The 11,590-nt window shown below is 48.8% G+C and overlaps 1 protein-coding gene across 1 annotated transcript in view; it reads left to right on the top strand.

The window, feature by feature from the left end:
• Positions 1-11,590, top strand: part of LOC144120589 (monocarboxylate transporter 4-like) — a 111,266-nt gene that overhangs the window by 85,093 nt on the left and 14,583 nt on the right. The window lies entirely within an intron of this gene.

Genomic DNA, 11,590 nt, shown 5'->3' with positions numbered 1-11,590 from the left:
GTGAATACTTTTCGGTCTAAATGTTCAGGCCCTGCAAGCGAAGATAACATGTCAATATCAATGCCGCCTTTTGAAGTCTTGCAGGGTCTTGAGGACGGGTCCCCCTTAATGCCCAAATACAGATAACGTCTGCATATACAGAGATCTGAGCAGATTGTGGCAATACGTCAACCAGGCCGATGAGAGCAAGGTTGAAGAGAACTGGGCTCAGCACTCCACCCTGAGGGACTCCGTGCGAATTTCGGTGTAAGGACATTGGTCCGTCCGCAGTCAGGACAAAAAACGACCTCTCTGATAAATAGCTGCGTATCCAGCTGAACGTGCGGCCTCCAATCTCAGCAGCTTCCATTGCGTCCAAAATGGCCTGGTGCGTTACGTTGTCGTACGCGCCCTTGATATCCAAAAATAATGCCACGGTCAATCTTTCCAAACTTTTGCTGTGGTGCACCGACGTTACAAGGTCAACCACGTTGTCGATAGAAGAGCGGCCCCGTCGGAACCCAGACATGAAGGTTGGATAAATCTGATATCGCTCCAAGTACCATTCCACGCGTGTGAGCAGCATTCTTTCCATGACTTTGCCGACGCAGCTGGCGAGTGCAATTGGACGGTGTGATGAAAGGTCGAGCGGTGATTTCCCCGGTTTAAGAAGTGGAACCAGATGACTGGTCTTCCGATCATGAGGAACTATGCCAGCAGTCCATGACTTGATATAAGTGTCCAAAAGAGCCGGTCGAGTTTCTTGGCCAAGGTTGGCAAGTGCGGAGTACGTCACACCATCTGGCCCTGGTGATGAGACCTCCTACAACAAGCCAGCGCAGCATCAAGTTCTTCCATCGAGAATATTACATCCATCCGAGAATCCCGCGAGGGTGGAACATTGTTGCAGTGCAGCGTTGCGCCTGGATTCGGAGGGCCTGTTATTCTTGCGCAGAAATCTTCGGCTACCTCAACCACATTGCGCCTTTGGTGGAACGCTACGGATTTGAACGGGTAGCGCTGTTGAGGGGACGTGCGAAGACCCCGAATTACACTCCAAACGCGTGACAAAGGCTTCCACGGATCAAGTGTTTGGCAAAATGTCCCCCAGCGTTGTGTTTGCAGTGCCTGAATTTTGCGCTGAATCTTCTTCTGTAGGCGCTTTGCATCTCTTAGGTCTAGGCGCGACTTTGTGCATCGGTATCTGCGCTTTGCCCTGCGCCGTTGTGATCGTAGTCGCTGCAATTCGAAGTCAAAGTCGGAGTAGTTAGCGACAGGGTTAAAGGGCAGGTGACGTGTTCCATGGCCTCCTTAATGTTTTTGTTCAAGACCGGTAGAGAAGCCCTCTGTGCAAGCAGCCTCCATAAGTAATTTAAAAACTGTCCAGTCAATGCGCTGACTACACGTGGCTGGGGAAAATGTGGAATGGCCGGTAATAATCAGATAGGTTGGGATATGGTCACTGCCATGGGTTTCTACATCCGAAAACCATCGGACGCTGTTGGTAAGGCACTGTGAAAGGAAAGTCAAGTCCAAGCATCTGCTATAAGTCACCCTCGAATATAGGTCGGGCTTCCGTCATTAAGGCACTGGAGGTCATGGTCAGAGGCGAAGGACACAAGCTGTCTTCCCCTAACGTCCATGCTAACGCCTCCCCACATGGTGTGATGAACATTGAAGTCACCTATAATGACCCACGGAGCAGGTGTAGCTGCCATCAAACCACTCAACCTTCCGGCGTCGAAACGACTTGAGGGCGCCAAGTACACCGCCAGTAGCGTAAACGTCAGGTCTCAGCTCTTCACTGTCAGGAAAACGTACTGATTGTCTTCGTTCGGAGGAACTGAATGTTGCACATATGTAAGTTTGCGTCGAATGTAGACGATGACTTTGCTGGATCTGTTGCGCGTGGGTGATGCAAATGCCTTGTAACCAGATATTCGCAAAATTGCCGGGGTCTTCGGTTCACAATTCGCAAGAATGGGGAAGTGATTCTCGTAGACGTAGTGCCGTAAATCGAAAATCCAGGACTGGAGCCCACGAGCATTCCATTGGAAAATGAAAGCTTGCTTGACTTTCTTTTGAAAAGACAGGTCCCAAGGAGCCATGATGCCTTCTACTGTACAGCCGCAAGAACTGGATGTAGCGCGTCCAGCACTTGAAGTGCGCTATTTGCTGCTGGCGTTCGTAGGCTGGAAAGCAGAGCACGCATGGCATTCATTAGTGACGTTAGCATTGCAATCACTTGCATATCTGGGCCATGGCCTTGATCGTGCCTGTTGGCTGGATCAGTCGTAGGCGCTGCACACTGCCCTGAGTGCACCAACATCCCTGACACAGTAGGCGTAGAAGGCTTTGGCAGTGGTGGCCAAGTTGCATCGGAGGCAGCAGGTCCAGCCTCACCAAGCGCCGGGCTCCCTTGATTTGGTACGGTTCTTGGTGGAGGCGGACAAGCTGCATTTACGTTTGGGGCATTCTTCTCAAATGTGACTGCTTTCTTTGACGACCTTTGGCGGCGCGAACGATGTCGTCGCACCTTTGCGGCGGCTTGTTTGTGCGTAGAATGGTCTCGCATCATTTGCTTCAGTACCGCCCGCTCGGTCTTTAGACGGGGGCAGTCTTTCGAGGAAGAGTCATGAGGGCCGTGGCAGTTGGAGCGCTTCAAGGTAGTCGCGCGGCAAACATCACCGCTGTGTGACTCGGAGCATCGCGGGCACACGGTGGAGTTGCTGCAGACGCCGCACACGTGGCCGATCCTCATGCACTTCCTGCATTGAAGTGACTTAGGCACAAAAGGTCGAACTGGATTACGAAAGTGTCCAACCATCACGTACGATGGTATATAGTCACCCTTGAAGGTAAGCTTGATGCATGTAGATCTTCCTAACCGCTGAACTTGAATCATGAAAATGCCGTTGTTTGCCGGCTTGATCAACATGGGTAAATCTGCGTCACAGATGGCGATGTCGACGTTGTAGATTACGCCAGCCGTAGTGCCGCTGTCCTGGAGAATAAGGGGGCGTACACTGATGTTGCCGAGTTTGGTTATTGCGGTTAAACTCTCTAGTGCACTTCGCTCCACCACATCAATAGCAATGACGTTTTTGAACGGGTTTATTCTGACATCTTGAATGCCTCCCGGTACGAGGCTCTCCAGATAAATAGAGATGGCTTGCCTGTTCAGGAGGTTCAAGTTGTCCGTTGAGTTCAACGGCACAAACAAGGCTATATGCGCCGAGGAACTTCGCGCCGTGATGATCGTTGGCGTTCTTGATGAGGACACCGTTGACGTGCTCGGTGAGGACGATTCGGCTTGTCTACGTAGTCTGCGCTTGGCATTCTTGCCAACAACGGGTATGAAACCGTCGACGGCAGAGGACGAGGAGTCTTCACTTGGCACCAAGTACACAACAGTACCCTGGCTGCTCGAGTTACTCTGGCGGTGCAGGCGCTTCCTCTGCGCGGCTGCTGCCGACCCACCGGGTTCCAATAGCGGCCCAGCAGCCTCCACTTCCATCGCCGTGGCAAAAAGGGAACGGCGCCCCCCTGATTAAAGCACAAATTACCAAAAAACTATAGAGACGTGAAGGCAGCGTTCTGACCTGTCTATAATGTCTATAGACTCTCTGTAGACAAACCCTATAGAACAGCCTATAGGCAATGCAAATCCTATAGACAGTCTATAGATAATCTATAGATAATCCATAGATTCATGTCCATACTCTTTTAGTAGACTTTTATCTATGGATAGTCTATAGACTATGAATAGACAAAATAAATATCTATAGGAAGACAGTAGAGTCTATAAGAAGTCTATAGACTGCCTATAGAGCATTTTTGTAAGGGCTAGCACTTATTCTTTGCGTATGTCCTGTATACAGCGCTGAAAAACAGCCTATTTTCCACGCGCTAGAGTGTCTTGATCCAAGCCATTGTGCCCAGCGAGGAAGCGCCTGGCTCTGTTATCGAGAACTCTCAAAGCGAAAGCGGTCGCGGCGATCGTCGGCGGTGAAGGCGCCGCAGGCATTGACCCGGTTCTTGAGGGCGTCGGGCCAGCACGATAAGCTGCGACCTTACCATACGCCACTGACTTCGCATACTGACTTCAGTTTCCTGTTCTCATTTCTTCCTCCTGTGCAGTGTAGCAAGTCGGTTTCTTCTTCCGGTTGACGATGATGATGATGATGATGATGATGATGATGATGTACTCAGGTTAACGGCACTTACCCACGGCGGCGGATTGGCCAGGGTGCATTGCGTACACGAACGCTCTCTTGGACAAGGAGTGGAGTATTTGAATAATTTTGTGCCTGGCTGGAATTTGTACAAAAAAAAGAAAAACAAAACGGAAAAGACAAAAGCAGTCAATTCCCATTCTTGCAGAGGAATCTACCTGATGTTATTTATTTATTTATTTCGTTACTATCAGGGACGTTCAGGCGTACAGATAGGAGTGGTAAGTAATTAATCAAAATCAAATACAAAATGAGGATTATTAACATAGATGAAGAAGAGCAGATTTGAATGTCTCTGGTTCTGGGATGTAGACGATGCAGGCGGGCAGGTGGTTCTAGTCTGAGCTGGCCTTGGGATTATAAAGTCGGGAATATAATCCCACACTGGTTTCAGGGCATATCCCTTGGCGTTGGCCCCGAAGGACAGGAGAATCGGAATAGGTAGAGGAAGCCCTAGTCGAGCAAGGGGGATCTCCAAGTAAATTCTCCCGGTTAACCTCCCTGTCTTTCTTTCTTCTCCTCTTCCTCCTATATTCATTTAGTATAGCATATGGTTAGTAAAACTCATGTGCATGAAAAAACAAAACGGGTGGAGATTCATCAGGTAAACCACAAGCGGCATTGACTGCCAAACTTTTCTGGCTCTTTTCGTGCGAAGCAGCACTGCAAATTGGCAATCGTCGGTATTGCTTACCTGATATCCTGATTTTGCAGTCAACCGGCTGTACACAAATCTCTGTCGTCGATGCAATTGATTTCAAATTCTCTGCAAAGCGTGCATCGATCGGGTATACCACTCCACATCCACGCCGGAGACCGTTTTGAAATGCCAGACAGCGATATCTCCCTTGTTTCTCATTCGTTTCTTCACACCATCGATTTAAAAAGACTATCTGACTCACACAATGGTTCTTCCATCGATAAACACGCGCGATTTTATCGTAAGATTTTAAAAACAAGCTGGATTCCCAACAAGGTGACCTCAAAAGTAGTCCTCTGCAGCGTCGCCATCTCGGATTAATTGAGGCGCCCCGTCTAGGTCGTGAAAACTGACCTGCGTTACTCGGGTGATGCGCTCACACCTCTGCGAGTTCTCCTGGTGTCATTTCACTGCGAACAAAATCATTGCTCGACGCTGCCTGATGAGAACCCCGTGCGTTTGTGTGTCGCGAACGAGAGGGGACCTCACTGCGACGGCCCTCGGCCGCGCAGATCTCCCAGCCCGTAGTCATTGACGACTGGACGGGGAACGTCAACTCCTTCAATGCCCTGGACTTTGGCCCAGCGTCGCAGAATAACGAGGAACGCCCGCAGAAGACGCTAAAGGAAACAACGTGGCAATTCCTGACCGTGTCCATTGTGGTAGACGCTGTGTCCTTCACCTTTGTGGTCTTCGGCATGGGAACCTTCATCCTGCTGTCTGTGGACCTCGGCAAAGACCGGGGAATTTTGCCATCAGACACAGTGTATCTTCGGCATTGTTATTGCGCTACTCAAGATTTACACAGACAAGAACGACACATACAAACGATACATACAAACTATCAACTGATTTTATTGCGTGGGTAATTCGTTTTATATGAATTGTTAAGATGAAAAGACACAAAAACAAGTAGCTTCATGGAAATGAGTAATCTAATCTTCTTCTGCTGACAGGCATGCGTAGAGGACGCAGTCATTTTATCTTCTTTAAAAAGTTTATCTCTCGCTTCGTGAGCGCTACCGACGGGTCGCTTACGCAAGTGCCTTCCTTCTCAGACGTCATGCAGTGTATCTCTTGCACGCGTTCTCGGCCGGAGACATTACCGTCAGAGACTTGTGCGGTTTTGTGATTAATTCCAGACTACTGTCCCTGGAGGCCGTGATCTTGCTAGGCTAGCTGATGCAGGCGTTTACATCAGTGATTTTTCTTAAAACCTTCATTTTATTAAGTAAACTCATTGAGACAAGCTACATCCCCAGTTATGTATTTAGATTATTTGTTTGTGCATTCCTTGCAACAACGCTAGACCTAAGCTACCGTCGGTGCTGCTGCTCAGACCAACTGTAGCGTGCCAGTTTCCTATCGCTGTTCGCCTTCTACACGTATAAAAGAAAACTTTAATTGACATCGCAATATGTGCAGTCATGTACAAAAATTTGCGGGATGTGGATTCGCGGAAAAAAATTTCCTGAGTTAGCTCGCTGGCTACTCAGCCAGTATTTGTTCCTGCGGATGGAATACGCATGTTCCCTGATGCACATCTGCTTTTTATTAACCTGCATTGCCTGACTGCGCAGAAGTAAATTTTTTTCCGCGATACGACATCTCGCAAACTCTTGTACATGACACTATAACTTTGGGCGTCAGGAAAACAAACCACTGTAGTGGCGAGAAGCACCAGATGTATTGGCGACTCACAGTTCCTTTGTTACTGAAGAAGAGTACAGCAGCTGTCTTTGGAACCAAGGCACGCCGCAACTATAAGTGACGTCATTTTATCGCGCAAAGCATCTGAGATGCGCCCGAACTTCCCACATCTGGTGCAGGCACTTGGCGTCTGCTCGAAGAAATATCGCAGGAATCGCAGGAAGTTTGTTATGAGGAGAGTCTTAGCCTAGCACAGAAAACAGCTCATGGGCAGCTCATGCGAAAGCATGCCATGTATGCTCTCAAAGAATCTCGGGCAGCGTTGGCGTCGTTTGTCAATGGCTTTCAGTTCTCGGTGCTGTGTGCCAGCTTTTCAACCCTGTCGTCCCGTACTGAACCAACACATATTGAAGGGTTCTTGCTAAACCGAATAACCTAAAATATTTTTCTTTATTTGTGTTCAGCCATCCCCTTATAAAATCGTCTATAGACAGTCTACAGACTTCTTTGCACTCTATTGCCTTCCTATAGATATTTCTTTTTGTCTATTCGTAGTGTATAGACTCTGCAAGCAAGTCTCCTAAGAGTGTATGGCCATTAATATATAGATTTTCTATAGACTGTCTGTAGCATATGTATTGCCTTATAGACTGTTCTCTAAGATTTGTCTATAGCGAGTCTGTAGACTTTGTAGACAAAAGTCTATGGACAGCCTATAGACTATCTAATATTTTTTGTATGGTCATAGAATATTGACGTAGTCATGTGTGCGCTTCTCAGGGAGCAGTGGAAAATCAGCTGCGTGGAACCCAACGGTTTTTGCCTTACAAGCTTTACTTCACAACTCCGGCGTTCTCTTTTGATGATCAACGTAATTTTTTTAACGATGTTATGATGCTTAGGAATAATGGGGGGTGCGCTGGTGGAGATTAATTTTCTTTTATTATCGCCTCAGGTCACTATCGAGACCATCACGGATCGTACAGTGGGCTTCTTCACATTGTGGCTGTCATCAATGCTGTGATGGTCGGCGTCTGGACAGTGAAACTGATTTTCAGCCGACGGAAAGCTTCAAAGGCAAAAGCTGACTTCGTGAGGGAAGAAGAAAACAAGCGTCCTCTGTCTGTTTCTCCCGATAGCAGAAAAGCCGAAGACAACTGTGACGTCTGATAATGGCAGGCGTTCATGTAAAACGCAATGCACGGAACTTCAGCAGCTCTGCTGATCCTCCTCCACTGAAGCTCTAGAGTTCGCTGAGATCAGCTGTGTTGGTGCGTGCTCGTACAGCATTCTATTGCTCTTGTGCGTGCAGTGCTCCGGAGTGGCTCAATCGTATTTCTGTACCTGGATCCGGTTCTGCCCTCCGCTCGTGTGTGGTACAGGATTTGTTTATAGAGAAGGAATGAATGAATAAACGGTATAAACAAAAGGCCGCATTCCGCGACCGCCTGCGAGGGGTACTTCTACCTCATGCAGTGCATTTGAGGCAGTGATGTTTCATTTCGGGAATTTTTTTTTTCCAGATAATTCGAGGTGTAATTTGGAAAAAGAGAATTTTTTACGGGGCTTTCGGCGCTTTTAGGAATAGAAATTCTTTCGCAGTTTCCAAATTGCCGGATTTGTCAAGCTGCTGCTTTTGCTTCATAGAAAAAATGTGCCCTAAGTAGGGATTTTGTGTCTAATTGAGGTAATTTAGGGTTAAGGCACGGGATATCACTGGTGCAAGTGGCAGGGCGCAGAGAGACCAGCTGGCCAGGGGCACTTAACGGAACGGACATTTTCGATCAAAGTGTCGGAAGTGTCCTCTGCTCGGCGTGTGTTTTCTTGTACATTCTAGGACAACGTTTTGTCAGAAGCGGGCCGGGCATACGTAAAAAATAATAGCTAGACGCAAATTTCTCGTTCAACACGTCGTCCAAACTCCCAAAACTACCACATAATATATTTGTATGATCGGGAGTGCGCCAACCTTCACCGTTGTCACTACTCGAACGCGCTGATGCTACGCGGCCCCCAAGCCGAACAGGTTGCCCCGCTCTCTCCGTATTGGCTACACCTAAAACTACACTGCAATATCCATCACACTGGCGTCTTACCTTCTAGCTTCCCTACAGTTGGTGGAAGCACGTTCATCTCGCATGATGCACGCCGTGGGCAGCATATGCCTCCGGAGATCTAGGGTAGTTCAGGACCTATGGAGCGCTGCATTTCCTAGCGTAGCTGAAGAGTAGCCAACACAACTTCATACAGTTGTACAACTTCCTCGTGCTTGGAGACCGCGCGCGTCGGAGCATGCCAGTAGCGGAAGCAGCGACGGTTGGCCTCAGATCGCACATTCTAAGAACTCCCATCTCGGGCTGGCCCACGTGACCTTTATAATTGAGAACTACCAGGTGAAAATTTTCTTTGGACAGCAGTTGAGGCATTCTGTCAGCTATTAAGCCAACTGTAGACGCAATATCCTACTAGTACTGACGCCATATATGGATGATATCGCTGTTCTGACAGACATACCAAGAGTTAAGAGTTCAGTGTTGGCTAGAGCCCTGCAAGAGCTCGAGCCGGCTCGAAAGTTCGGCCCGCGGTCTTGACCGGCCAGTAAATCTGCTGGTTTGCCCAACCTGGCCAGGCGTGAAGGTACGGGCCTGGGCTCAGCCCAGGTTAGGGCGACCTTTGACGACCTTGTAACAAGCGTTGAAGCCACCCAGGAGGCAGAGCACATCTGTGTGGAGTGGAATAGTGGAAACAGCGGTGGGGCGGCTGCTTGGAAAGAGTGGTCAGGGCCGTCAGGGCCTGCCTTCGCAACACACTCCTTCAGCTGAAGCCCGTTAACTCCGTCAGCCCGTCCGTTGACGCGACTCGGGAGAATCTGTCTGCATTTCGAGGGCCTCCGCGCACTTCTCACAGATGCCGAGGCGGTTGTAAATCTCCGACCCCTCTCGAGCGTCCAGTCGGATGCGAGACGCCTCCAGCACAGCTCATTTCCTTGTCGGTCGTCGGATCACAGGTTTGCCATCCACACCTGCAACCACTTCGGCGGAATCAACGCGCGGAGCACTACGAAGAATATTGGAGCACCCCATCGCACTCGTAGATTATTTTTTTTTGGAAGCACTCGAGTTGCATGTATCTTTCAGAACTAATGCCAGCGCACTTGACAAGACCCATCCAGCAGCGAAGACAGAAAGGAGACATTGCTGCTCGGCGAGAACGGATGTCCCGCCAGAGGTGACCGATGGGAAGAGACGAGCAGATCCTCACAGGCAGGGAGCTTTTCCGACCAGTGCAGGCCCTTTTCCCTCTCGAACTTCAAGGCTAAGGTATCCCACAAACTTATCACTATAAGTAGAAGCTTATTTCGGGGGATGTAGTAGAAAATACGAGACAGCCCTGGGGGAACCAAAGGAAGCCCGAAAAAGAAAGGTCAAACAGGTTAAACGGGCCTCCCACGCCCTAGAACCCGAGGCGAGAACACGAATCCCGGCTAGCAAGCAGTTTCGATCGTTTAATAAATACACTCTTCCTTGCCGCTTCCTTCTCCTCTGGGTTCACGTTGAAGCCAGCCCAATTCTGCATGGGTAATTTCACAATGGCCTCCATCGCTCGGGGCATACACTTTGTGGAGTTCGCTGACCGTTCTTCGAACGAAGACTGAGAAAGGCCGCGCCAGTGTCGGCGCCGCGTGCCGCATCAAAGGGAGCCGTCTGGTTCCTACTTCCTCCGTCTTGCAGCGGACGTCCTTGTTAACCCGCGCCGCCTCGGGCATAATCCGCCTTGAAAAAGCCTAACCAGATACAGCTGTCGACATGTGTGCGTCGTCAAGGGGTGACGAGATTTCGGCGATGCGGGAGAGATACAGCTGGGTGGGGACCGAGTGCTGGGTGACCAGGAAACGGATTATTCCCTTAACGATTATTCCCTTGGTTGCTGTCAACAACCTGAGTCATCGCCTCGTCGGCACATGTTTCTAGCATCTGTGGTGCCGTGGGTGGCGTGGGGAATTGAAGTCGCATTTGTGTTGTTTGTGTGGTTATTTGAAACCTCCTTCACAAATGTTTTAATCAGAACTTTTTCCCCAATCTTTGATCAGTGGGCGGACCTTATTTTCATTTCCCTAACCACTGATTGGCGAGATGGGTCGTTTGTTATCTTATTGGTTGCTGTCCCTGCTAAGGGCGGAGACAGAGGGTTTAAAACCAAGCGCTCTGGGTTGAGCCGGGGCTGAATTCGTCTGATTCACGATTTAGTCATGTAAATAGTTTTCTCCTTGCTTTGTTTCTTCTCGTTTTTTTCACCTATGTTGTAACTAAATAGTTAACCTTCTTCTTTCCTTGAGTAATGTGAATGTTTGCGAGTAGAACCACCGGGTCATCAAGAAACCCCGATTTCATCATCAAGTAGTTTCCTCTCATCGCCACCGGAAGGGGAAACACAACTCACTTGCTCCCCGGTGGCTGTGTGATGCCGACGGCCTTCTCGTTCCCAACGCAGGCTTGGAAACCTCCGTGGAAGACAAACGCATTGTGCGCAGCATATGTCGCTGCAATGAGAATGCACTTGTCGTTCGTCTCGCAGACACTTTTATGTGCTTATGGAAACATGATATGTTATGATGTTATGGAAGCATGATGTTATGGAAACATGATATACAAAGACACAAAAGGTTTCGTATCTTGACTCTACACGCGTATATTAACTCGCGGTTAAAGTCAGTGACCACTGCTGACTGTTTTCTTCAGTGTTCTGCTTTTCCTTCGTTCAGGAACTATTCTAAACTGCATTGTACTAGACTTTGATAAATATTGTCTTTGTGGCATCGCTACCGCTTTTCAAGTGCCAAATATGGGACGTAGAACCTTGCCCAGTCCACCGGCCTCTTTCCTGCTGGTGTCATCCCTCTTATTTGGCATGAATAAAATTAATTCTATTTCATCATGCGTACTGGAAAGCCAACAGCTTGCCGCTGCCCCAATCTCAAGGCAAAGCTGATGAAAGCATGTCCCCAAAGCTCAGATACGGACCATCA

This window comes from Amblyomma americanum, chromosome 2 (assembly GCF_052857255.1).
Source record: "Amblyomma americanum isolate KBUSLIRL-KWMA chromosome 2, ASM5285725v1, whole genome shotgun sequence".
Classification (NCBI taxonomy): domain Eukaryota; kingdom Metazoa; phylum Arthropoda; class Arachnida; order Ixodida; family Ixodidae; genus Amblyomma; species Amblyomma americanum.
This window is presented reverse-complemented; position numbering and strand designations above follow the sequence as displayed.